This window comes from Sminthopsis crassicaudata, chromosome 1 (assembly GCF_048593235.1).
Source record: "Sminthopsis crassicaudata isolate SCR6 chromosome 1, ASM4859323v1, whole genome shotgun sequence".
In the NCBI taxonomy this organism is placed as follows: domain Eukaryota; kingdom Metazoa; phylum Chordata; class Mammalia; order Dasyuromorphia; family Dasyuridae; genus Sminthopsis; species Sminthopsis crassicaudata.
The window spans coordinates 406,465,521-406,478,716 of record NC_133617.1 but is presented as its reverse complement, the minus strand read 5'-3'; positions in this window follow the sequence as shown (position 1 = coordinate 406,478,716).

Here is a 13,196-nt window from a genome sequence, read left to right as displayed (position 1 = left end):
CCATTGGGGGTTTTCTTGGCAAAAATACTGGAGTAATTTGCCATTTTTGTCTTTAGTTCATTTTTATAGTTGAGAAAACTGAAGCAAACAAGGTTGAGTGATTTGCCCAGATCCTGACTCCAGATCCACCACTCTATCCTAGCCATCCTAGCTACCCTAGCTAATTTTTCAATTAGCCAAATGTTAATTATCTACTTTATGTGTAATCTATAGAAAATATTAAATCTCAGGCTGGTTTTGCCTCTCAGTCATTCTTTTGGACTATTTTCTCTACCTATCAGCCAGGATACATTTGTTCAGGGAACACAAACTGCCCAAGTATTAGTCCAAGTCAAACATAATTAAAAGGCTAAATCCAGTTAAAACAAAACAAAACAAAACAAAACATCATGCATTATATTTCAGTTCTATTAGAAATGTCTTTGGAATATTTTTTGTGACCAGTCTAATCCACTTATATGGGTAATCTAATTCAATAGAAGTATATTTTTCATCACAATGGCAGTACAAACCAGTGTTCAAATCTGTGTCCTCTACTGAAGATGGGTGTGGCACCTGATCTCTATAATCCCTGTCTTTAGGGGAGGCTAGGATTAGTAAGTAGATTGCTTAAATTAAGGAGTTCTGAGCCAAATGAGGTCTAAAGCTGATTAAATAACCTTGTTAAATTTGACACCAAGATGGCAGACCCCAGGAAAGAAGGAGTCAATGGATTGCTTAATGAGGGGTGAACAGACATTGGCCAGAAACAAGCAGGTCAAAGCTTTCACATCAGTCTGCAGTGATTTGGGCTCATGAGTGGCTACTATACTTCCAGCTTCAGCAATATAGAAAAACTAATAAAATAAAATAAAACCTAGGAATCTTGGTCAGGTATAAGTTGAACTAGATGACCTCTAGGGGTCCCTTATAATCCTGATTCACCAGGGACTTGATCTATACTTTATTGAAGCCAAAGATGTAGTTTTACTTTCTGACTTTCATACAGAGTGATAATCCATTTACAATGAAGACATATAACCATGTCTTTCAGACCATGCAACTAAGTAAGCTCATTACTTTAATGTAGTTGGAAGCTCCATGGGTAATTAAAAATGCCCATATCCATGTACTCCATGGGATAACCACAAAAACACATATTGTAGGAGAGCAGGGATTCTTAATAATAAGTGTGCCCAAGACACAAGTCCCCAAGTAAACAGTTTTAGTTTTCATTGATTTTTAAAAATGAATTCTGGCATTAATAAAAAAGAGAGCTTGATGCCAGAGAGGATTTAAGTCTGAGTTATGTGACTAAGATAGCTGGCTCCTAGGCAGGATAACGCTCTTAGGCAATGCTCTCTATTATATCTCTTCCTTTGCTCAACCTGAGGCCAGTGGCTCTGTATTAGACCAAAAATGATTTCTATATTCGTTAGCCATGACCAGTAATGCAATTTTTTAAGCATGACCTCACCGCCACCCCAAATGTCCTGTAGTTCTTTGTTCTGCAACTTTCCAATCTACTTACCATCTAATGGCTACAGCTAGCTGTATTTGTGTTTTGTGTTTTTATCCCCTTACTGAGTTCAATCTTTCCTCAAGTGAAGAGGAATTTTACAACATGGTATCTTTTTTTTTTTTCCCCTTGTCTTTTTCAGTATAGCCTGTAGGGAATTCCTTATTCATTATTCCTTATATAGACCTTATTCATCAATTTATAATCCCAAAAGAATTGCCTAGCCTTCTCCCTCCCCTTCCCCTACTCAAAAAAAGGTAAATTCCTTTTGGCAGTGATTATTTTTCCTCTTTTTGTATTCAAAATGCTTAGCACAGTGCCTGACATACTGTAGGTACTTCACAAATATTTATTAACTGATAAATTTTCATTTTCTTTAACATAATTATTTGTTGTTCTTATAATACAAAATTTAATTTTCTTTCTTTAGGATTTTCTTGTTAAGGTTCCATTTGGACCATTGTTCTATTGTTAGGGATCCTTGAACCAATGGCCATTTTTAAGGTATTGTGGTTTTAAAAGATGTAATGAATATTTCTGCCTCTTTACAACTGTTTGAATGCATAATCAGTTCTTTTTCATATAGTCCTAAGAAATATGTATGTTTTTGCAGTCACCTTAAGAAAATGCCATAACTCTTAGCAAATAATTTTTCAATTGGGAAGGATCACATATAAAATTTGGATAGCAAAGAAACATACCTGCACCCAGTGAACAAGCATTTCTCTCCTCATTTGGTGTTATTCACCCTTCATTTCATTAAGCTTTGGGGAGAGAGAGAGAGAGAGAGAGAGAGAGAGAGAGAGAGAGAGAGAGAGAGAGAGAGAGAGAGAGAGAGAGAGAGAGAGAGAGAGAGAGTTGTAGAGTACATAGAGGTTATGTAACTTGTCTAAAGACATAAATAAAATGTATTTGAGACAGGACTTGAATCCAGATTGTCTTCACTATGAGGTGAGTTCTCTATCGGTTACTTAATTTTCCCTCTAATGCAACATCTAGTCTTTGAATTTCTACCAGTGTAGAAATATTGCATGAGTGTACAGTGTTTTAGGGTTAGCAGATATTTGTTGAATGATTGAATTTTGGGGAAGAAGGGAAATTATGTATACATAAAGATCATGAGAATATCAGGATTGGGGTTGGAAGTCTTAATTTTCCACCCAATTTGTGAATTTCTTTATATATATAGCATTCCAGGAACCAGGATCACAGAGTTGGAAGGAATTTCAGAGGATGTCTAACTTTGACAAGGATTTCCTTAAAAACATTTCTGAAAAGTGATTATCCAAAGCTTAGTCAGACACTTCCAGTAAAGGAGTACACACTATCTTATGAGGCAGCCCATTCTAATTTAGGATAGCTTTTATTATTAGGAAGGATTCCCACCCCTGTACCCAGCACTTTCTTCCCAATCAACTGATTTTTATTTGTTACTAAACAGTACTAAATAATACTTAGGAATATTTTTATATTTATGTAGAATGCCATGATTTCTTTGACAGAAACAAGGGTTTTTACTATTGGGAATCCTTCACAATCTATGCCTTATGTAGAGAATATGTTTAGAAACAATTAAAAGAAAAGAAATACAAACATATACCCACTGACCTTCGTTTGTCATAGTGAATAGAATGCTGGACTTGGACTAAGGATGACCATAGTTTAAATCCTACTTTAAACACTTACTGGCTATGGGTTCCTGGACAGGTCACCTAACAAGCTCTAAGTCCCAGCTTCCTTCTCTATAAAAATTGGAATAGTAATAGCATCTACCTTATAGGATTATTTTGAGGATCAAGTAAAAGGTTAGGTATTTAAAGCATTTTGCAAACTTTAAAATGATATATAAATTTTATCTGTTAGTGGGCAGAATGGTCATCCAGAGATATGAGTTTTGCTTTCCAGGTTCCTCATAAATGAGAAATAATATATTACCCTCATGAACTACTTCCCTCTTTAAAAATGAAGGATCAACAACAATAAAAACACAATAGTCAGTTTACTTCAGTGAAAGACACATAAGTGTCTTTCATTACCAAATGTAGGATTAGTAGCTAACTGAATCCAAGATTTTGTCATGTCATTTTGTCATGATGCAAATTGACAGAATTGGGTATTCTCTTCACCTATGCAGATTCTAACTCCTCTATCCTTTCAATGTGGAGTTTATGTTCATATTTTCCAATGAATTTTCCATATCAATGTGATATGTGTGCATACACACATATAGATATGTAAATACACACATATACATGCACATCAATGTGAAGCAATTCAATGGAGAGAGCATAAGATCTGGAGCTAGGAAGACCTAAATTGGACCTCAGATATTTCCTAGCTACGCAGTCCAGAATAGGTCACTTAACTTTTCTTTGCTTCAGTTTTTAAAACTACAAAATGGTGATAATAATAATAATAATAATAATAATAATAATAATAATAATAATACCTGAATCCCAGGATTGTTGTGAGGATTAAGTGAGGTATTTTAAAAATTAAATATTTAAAGAAATATATTTTTAAAAAGTTACATTACTTGATACATAGTAGGTACCAAATAATGCTTATCCTCTTTTCTTCTCCCATCTGGATATTCATCTACCATCTCATTCATCTACCATATACCATCTGGATATGGCTGCTCAGCCTTTTTTGATAATGTCTTTGACACCATTTGTCTTGTTCAGGTCATTGGTAACAGGTTTAGCCTACTTATGTTCACTCTTCAGATTTATATTAACCATCAGGCTATTCATCATTCACTATTCCTTGATTTGTAGTCATCTGGCAACATCAGAAGAATACCAATGTCTAAGAAAAGGACTTTTGGGGCAGCAGCTGGAGATCAGTGAAAATGTAGGGCAGTCTCCCCAAGTATCTATTCCACCAAGTACTTTTTAAGTTCTTATTAATCCTAGTGCAAGGTAGAGTTGCATAGAGTACATAGAGGTTATGTAACTTTGTCTAAAGACATAAATAAAATGTATTTGAGATAGGACTTGAATCCAGATTGTCTTCACTCTGAGGTGAGTTCTCTATTGGTTACTTAATTTTCTCTCTAATGCAACATCTAGTCTTTGAATTTCTACCACTGTAGAAATATTGCATGGGTATACAGTGTTCTGGGGTTAACAGATATTTATTGAATGAATGAATTTTGGGGAAGAAGGGGAATTATGTATACATAAAAGTCATGAGAATACCAGGATCGGGGTTGGAAGTCTTAACTTTCCACCCAATTTGTGAATTTCTTTATATGTAGTATTCCAGGAACCCAGAATTTACAATGTCAAAAGAAAAACCAGTCTCTGCTCTTAAGTAGCTTACAATCAATCTACTGAGGAGATACTATACTATGCACATATAGATAAGCATATTTATAATAACTTGAGGAAAAGAGAGAGAATACTAGCAACTAAGCTAGTCCTTAAAGGAATCAAGCATTTTATGAAGCCTAGATGTAAACAGAGTACATTTTAAACATGAGCCAAAAAAAAAAAAGGTAAATAATCAAGACATGGAATGCAATTTCAGAGAACAGCAAGTATAGAACAGTTAGGCTGGAATGTAGAATATAAGAGAGGAAGAAATGTACAATATGTATTTTCATCCACTTTATTTTTTAATGGTGTAAAAAATAAGACTGATCCTTTCCTCTATGTAAATCCACAACATGATCCATTGAACTCAGATCCTCCTGACTTCAGGGCTGGTGCTCTATCTACTGCACCACCTAGCTGCCCCCACCAATCCATTGGAAAGGCTTTGTTGTATTTGAGGACAATGTACAATTAACATAAGGAAATTTGTGAAGGATTCCATTGATACACATAAAGCAATTAAGAATGTGGTCTAGCTAATAGAAGGTAAAATAGAAATATTAGGAGAAAGGTGTAAAAAAGGGGAAGAAGCTCTAAAGGGGGAGGGCTGTTTGAGGGAGGTGGTCATCAAAAGCAAAATACTGAGGAGAAAGGAAAAAGAAAAGCTTAACAGCATAAATAAGATGGCAGGAAACACATTATTTTAACTGTGAATGTGAATGGAGTGAACTCTCCCATAAAATGGAAGCAGATAGCAGACTGGATTAAGAATGTGGTTTAGAAATTCTGGATAGATGTCATGCTAGAGAAATAGATTTTGGAATTATCTGTATAGAGATGATAACTGGGGGGCAGCAAGGTGGTGCAGTGGATAGAGCACCAGCCCTGAATTCAGGAGGACCTGAGTTCAAATCTGATCTCAGACACTTAACACTTCCTAGCTGTGTGACCCTGGGCAAGTCACTTAACCCCAGCCTCAGGGGGAAAAAAAAGAAGAGATGATAACTGAAGATATAGGAATAGAAGTATATCTATATATATATATATCTATATAGAAGTATATATATACATCATTGACTATAGAAAGTATAGAAAGAAAAAGAGGCTTATAATGTTTTAGTTAACTTTCTGGAGGTTTCATACCAGCCTTGGGCTCAGTATAATAACAACCACGAGAATGGTCAGAAATAGAGTCCAAAGTCTTTATTGTCTCCTTCAGTCAGTCTGAACTAGTCTCTTCCAAAGTACAGTAGGCAGAAGAGCCACCATGAGGCTGATCTGATGGAATCTCCATGGCTGACTTTGTCCTTAGTTTAAATACTCTATTACAAGTACATCATCATAGGTGTCAATCTTGTAGAATAGGTGTCAACTTGTAGAACTATACTAAAAGTATATGTAAACTAGAGACTCATTATCTTAATTCCACTGAGTTAACACCTTGTTTTAAGATTAAATCAATCATACTGAGCCTTAAGTATATTTCTTCAGAATTCCTGCCCTTTATAGAGACTGAGGATAGAACCTCTGCCGACTGTAGCAGATACCTATGTATAAGAAATTGTGGGTTAAACAGTATAGGGAATAAGAAAGAGTTATCAGAGAAAGAGGAGCTGATGGTGTGACTAAGGCAAAAGAAAGTTTTTAGATTCACACAATTAAATGCTGCAGAAGTAAGATGGAGAAGTCACTTATTTGGTTATCAGGAAGCCATTATTGCCCTTTGAGACATCAAAATGTGACACACAGAAATGGAGAGAATGCACTAGTATAGAGAAAATAATTGGACAGTCACCTTCCTTACTCCTGGACACTGTAATGCTAAAACTAAATTAGCTATTTTGGTTGCCATGTTATACTTCTAGTTCATATTGAGGCTTTGGTTCATTGGAATCCCTAGATATTTGTTCACATGAACTTTCTTCTAGCTATATTTAATCTATCTTTTATTAGTGTAGTCATTTGTTTTCTTTTAATTTTTAATCCAAGTGGAAAACTTCATATTTATCTCTATTAAATTTTATCTTATTAGTTTCCACATAGCTGTCAAGATCATATTGGATCATAATTCTATTATCTAAATAAGATATAAATAAGCAGCTCTCCTTTCTCATTTCATGTCCTCTACAATTTTGACAAACAAATTGCTATGACTTCACCCAAATCATTGAGAAAATGTGGGGAACATTCAAGGAGAGAACTAAGGAACAGTCTTAACCAATTCTCTTCAGTAGAATCTTTGCTTTTACCAATATATTTTCAATTCCACAAATGTGAGTCAAAAAATATTTACCAAGGTCCACTAGATATAAGATTATGCTAGGTGCTGGGTATAGGAAAGCAATAATAAAATAATCCCTGACTTCAAGGAGTTTATAATTTACTACTGGAGATAGTATAAACATGTACAGAAGCAAATAAGTTCAAAGTCAATGCCACATAAAGCATGCTAATTTCAGTTGACAAAAAATGCTAAGGACTATGGGATTGAGTAAAAGTTGGTTCTGGATTTTTCCCTTTGGTCAATCTGTGTTCTTAAAGAGTCAAAGAGATTCTTGTGATGAATTGTGTATGATTCTTGCCTATTGTAGAATGGGACATTTCCCTCCAAATCATCTCTTTTTAGGAGGATATGGGAAGATAGTTCCATTTTCCAGAGGTAATTAGGTGAGCCAGTACATATTCATATTCTTTATGACTTTTTATAGTTCAATGCTTTGATTCTACCTATTTGTGTAACTCTTTTAAAATTTGTAAAAGCCTTATCTCACAAAATGGTAAGGTAGGTAATATATGTTATTTCAATTTTAGAGATGAAGAAACTGAGACACAAAGATTAAATAACTTGGTTATAAAGTGAGAGCTAAGACTTGAACTTAGGGCTTCTGACTTAAAAGGTTCAGCACTCATCCTATCACACTATGGTATCTTCTACTCTGATAGAAACAAGAAGAATAGTTAGTTATTTTTCACTTCTCATATTCAACTCAACTATGTGATAAATATTTTGAGTACTGTCAGGGGCATCCTCTGAAAAAATCCAATTATCCCTTACAGTCAACCTTAGTTCCTATAGTCCATTCCCAAAAGGAATATTTGTATATTTTTAAATTGCATTTTAAATTAAATAGGAGATAACATATTTCAAAATATGGCCTTGGGACATTAGCTGCTACAGACACTGTTACTATGAAGTCCATTCTGATGTGCTAGTTATTGGGCTGTATTTAGAATACAAAACAGATCCAATTTGCTTTGATACCACACCAGTGAGTAGGATAATCTATGTCAGTGATAGAAATATTTGGTAACAGGTGTAGAACAAATTTCTGAAGTCTTTTGTTTCTCTCCAGCCTTATTTAAGTCACTATGCATAAACAATAATTTTGGATTGCTGCAAACAACATATTTGCTAAATGACTTAATTTATAGCTGCATCTTTTGTTCCTCAGAATTTGTCACACTCAAATGCATGAGCGGCGGCTGTGGCTGGCTTTTGTGAAGAACAAATTTTGCCTTAGCATCTTGTAAGCTGAAGTCGCATGACCTCATTTCACACTTTTCTGTCTATCTTGTATCTTGGCGCCCCAACACATGCACATCTGTTTGGATTTCTTGAGGCTCATTCACAAGATTTGTTCTGGGCATACCTGCCAAATTAGAAGAGATTTAGGAAAAATATGTCCCTTTCAGTTGCCAGAATGACCATTTTCACATTGCATTCCCAATCTAAGCTCAGCTCCTTTTCATTGCTGATGAGGGAACTTGAGGGAAAATGTAACAGGCAATGCCAGGAAATTAGATCCTGGTTTCCCAAACAAAACTTTGAAAAGGATTCTTCTTACCTACTACTGGTCATGGGAATGTCATTGCCTTAGACCTTGAAGGGGGGAAAACTATGAGGAAGAATAGGGAAAGAATTCTTCTCTTTTATTGCTTTTAAGCAAGACAAGGGCTGCTTGGGCAAGAGCTATAAATAAGATAATAGGGAATAAAATAAAAATTCTTACTAACAAGAAGCTGGTGAGCCTTTATATGATGGTGCTACATGATATAAAAGATAGTCTTTGTTTTTAGTGCAAAAATAGAATTTCTTACTATTACCATAGATCCATAAATATGGGGAGCTGAGTCATACCCAGAGGTCATCTATTCCAGGATCCTTATTTTACAGATAGGAAAACTGAGGTGCAGGGACGTTAAGTGACTTGTTTGAGGTTACAAAAGTTAAGTGTGAGAATAGTGGGATTTGAACCCAGTTCAGGACCAATTTTTTTTTTTTTTTTTTTTTTTTTGCTGAGACAATTGGGGATAAGTGATTTGCCCAGGTTCACACAGCTAGGAAGTGTTAAGTGTCTGAGGTCAGATTTGAACTCAGGCCCTTCTGACTTCTGAGCTGGGGCTCTATCCACAGCACCAGTATTCTTTCCACTATACTATACTACACTGTCTCTTTGTTTAATTGGGGGGGAGGGGGGAGGGAATGACTTGCATGAGGTTTTAGTAGACAAGTGAAAAAGATGAGCTCATTCCTCTTTTATCCCCTGAAGTCTCACTCCACGCCTTATACTTTCCTTAAGTGAGATAGAATGCAATGGTATTCCCATGGTCTACGGTGGGTAAGGAGACTCCAGGATTTAATTTCATGGCATTGCCTGTTACATATTCCTCAAATCCATTTATTAGAAATGAAGAGGAGCTGAACTTAGCTATGCCTAGCTTCTTATAGTTTCTCAGATCCATAGTGGGAAGTAGGTCAGAAAAATATTATAGCCCATTGTACTGATAAGAAGAGTGAGGCTCACATATGGATAAATGACTAGCCCAAGGCTGTACTAATGGTAAGTGTCTAGGACTACTGCTATTTCTAGTATACCTTAAGACAGGTCAAGGAAGTGTGGTTTTTCAAAAGCGTTTTCCTATGGAAAAAAGCTTTCCAAAAAAAAAAAAAAAAAAAAAAAGAAAGAAAAAGAAAAAAGCTTTCCTAGAGGGTGAAACATGTAGTAGACAGAATTGGCAAAGGGAATAGTAAAAAGGACTCTTAGCCAAGACAGCTATTATCTAACTGTAATGGGGGATCCCTTCGGATCAATCTATCAAGAAGCAAATTGAGCAACTCAGGAAGTGTAGATAAGCAATCCAAAAACAGATTACAAATTCAATTCTCCTTGCTGTCCCAATTTGTGGCATGTACTTGAGTTTGGCAAATTGTATAATCTAGAGGAGGGGATCAGGATGATACAGGAAGTGTCCAGAACTGGGGTTTTAGGAAAGATCTGGGGACGTTGAGCTCAGATACTAAAAGACATATAGGAGATATGATAGTTGTCTTCAAATATTTGAAGGGCCCCACATTTGAGAGATTAGACCTCTGCATAACTTCAATGGAAAAACTAGGATGGGTGGGTGGACATTCCAAGTTGACAAATGTTGACTCAAAATAAAGAAGTTTCTAATAATTTGATCTGTCCTTATAAGGTTATGAGTTTCTTGAGACCTGAAAATATTCAGTAACAAACTAGATGGCAACTTCTAGGAAAGGTATAAAAGGAATTTCTGCATGGGGAAAGTGGAGTTGTAACTGATGGTCTCTAAGATGCCTAACAATTTTAGGGTTTTCTAATGCTTTTCTTTCAAAATATTTGTGAGGGACATTCAACTTCACTGTTTGCTTTAACTTTTTTTTAAGGCAGTAAAGTCCTGCATGTGATAAGTATTTTCAAGGGATCCATTCTGTGTCAGGTATATTGGGGTAAGAGAAAGCAGGCTCTCAATCTCTCCTGCTGGCTCAGTGTAGATGAAGAAAGGTTATAGTTTTTTAACCCATACTCATGCACAATCTTGTAATGTGGTTGAACAGGGCAGCCCATGTTTTTCCAGGCTCCCAGTCCAAGAGGAGCAGAGAATAACTAGGATTCAACCACAGCTGAGGCACAGTGGAATCATAGAGTGTGTGTACCTTTGACAGCTGAGATGTGGCAATATTTTCCAGCCAGTTCCTAGCCTCCCTTAATGCTGAGCCCAAGCTTCCCTGAGAGGAAGCTGGTTGCTCTGAGGTTACATAAACTGATATACTTCCTTAGCATCAGCCCTTCTGGCTCAGACATTACTCCTGGGGATGATAGGGCACCATCAGGACCAACAGATTCAGCAACATGTGATCCCTTGTCAAGTGATACAAGTGTCACTGGCCATTTCTCAGGTTCATGTGCCTCTAAGGACAACATTTATTGCTAGGAATTATTTTAAGCAGTAAAGAAAAATTCTGTTTATTTTATTATTATAGGATCATACATTTAGAGTGGGGGAAAGGGGAAAACTCAGGGACCAAGAATAACCAAGAGGTTATTTCACTTACTCAAAGACACACAATTATGTCAGAACTTTGATTCTGAATTCAATCTTCTTTGCATTATACTAAACTTCATCTATAATAGCAACAACAATAATATTGGGACTAACTGAGTAGCCTAATAGATTGAATGCCAGACCTAGACTCAGGAGATGTGAGTTCAAATTTCACTTCAGACACTACCTGAACAAGTCATTTAATCTGTTTACTTTAGTCTCCTCATCTATAAAAATAGTAAAAATAATAACATTTTCCAGAGGTGTTGTGAGGATCAAGTGAGATAATTAAAGTGCTTACTTAGCACAATGCCTAAGCATGATATAAATGTTAGCTATTATTTTTAGCTCTTTAGTCATTATATCAACAGTACACTTCAACATTTGTTAAAGAATTATTGTTTATAAGACACTATTATTATTATTATTATTATTATTATTGCTGAGCAATTGGGGTTAAGTGGCCCAGTGTCTGAGGCAAGATTTGAACCAGGTCTTCCTGACTTCAGGTCTGGTGCCCTATCCATTGCACCACCTAACCACCCCTACAAGGCACTATTATTTAAAAAAACAAGCTGTGACAGACAGGATTTGAATACAGATCCACCAACTCCAAATCTAATGTTGCTCTGTATTACAATGTCTTTATTTTCTTATTAACATTTTTTCTTCCCCCCATTAATATCACCTTGGGGAAGCATACAGAATGTCCTGCGTTCACTGGAGAAAATTGAGCTTCAGTGGGGAAGTGAAATGGCCCAAGCTAAATGGAGTCACTGTCAGGAGCAGCTGTGGATTTCAAAATTTTTCATGGAAAAACAGCTACATTAAAGTCCTTAGGCAGAACTAGGACCACTTTCCAGGAAACAGTCCCTTTGACAAAATGAAGACAGAGGGCATTTATGATTTTAGCTAGAGAAGAGAATATTGAGCTAGCAGTTAATTACCAAATATTTATTAAGGGTCCAGAATGTGTTGGGCCCTTTGCTAGGTACTGAAAAAAAGATTAAAGTGAAAGAACCCCAGCCTTCTAGGAGATTATTCTAATTGGAGAGAGAATATACACATGTATAAAAATCCATCAATGAACAATTACTGATAGGAATACCATGAGATCTAGGACATTGCATCCTCTCCCTGTATACAGAAAGTTCAGTACTAGGAAAGAACCCAATCCTCAAAAAAAGGGAAAAGACTCTTTTGTCTTGGTATTTTGTTTTTGTTTTTGTTTTTATTCCCATTCTAGAAACCTGGGAAAAATTGTTAAACACAGATTTGGCTCATTTCTATAGTCTCTTCAAAGGGGGAGAGAGTAGAAAGGTCCTTAATTTATCATATGAATCAGAAATGCGACAACTATATATTTCCTCCACACAAAAGATGCTAAACATAACTACTCAAAAGTGTACATTGACAATGAATTAAAACAGGATGATATAATAGAGCTGAAGTTTGTTCCACATAAAGGCTGAGTGCAGGGGAGGAGGGGGGGAGCCATTTCCCATTCCTAAAACTTAAGATTCCTCTAAGTCAAATATCTCAGGATCTAGATCAGAATTTGAAAAGTGACATTTCTGGTGTTATTCACTAGCCCCCTTTCTCTATCATGTCATTAGTCTCTGCACAGTCTGATAGATGGTTAATTAACCTCTGCAAATATTAAATCGCAGCCTATTGCTCGTAGTATCCTGCTAGAATTTAGAATAAGGTGGAATTAGTTACAATCAGTGCTGAGATTCAAATGAGTATTCTTGAGTCTGAACATGCCAGAGTCACAGTGCCCATTTTCCTGTTGACACCAGCAACTTCTTCAGGGAATCTCAAGTTCACCATAATGTTGCCCAGATATGAATAACTAATAATAATAATAATTGCTACCATTTATATAATGCTTCCTATGTGCCAGGTATTGTTCTAAGTACTTTCATTCTGATGAGATGACCCTCAGAGCTGTCCCTCTGAGACCAACAATCATACAAAGTAGGTACTAATTATATACTTATTTTAAATATGAGGAAACTGAAGCAAAT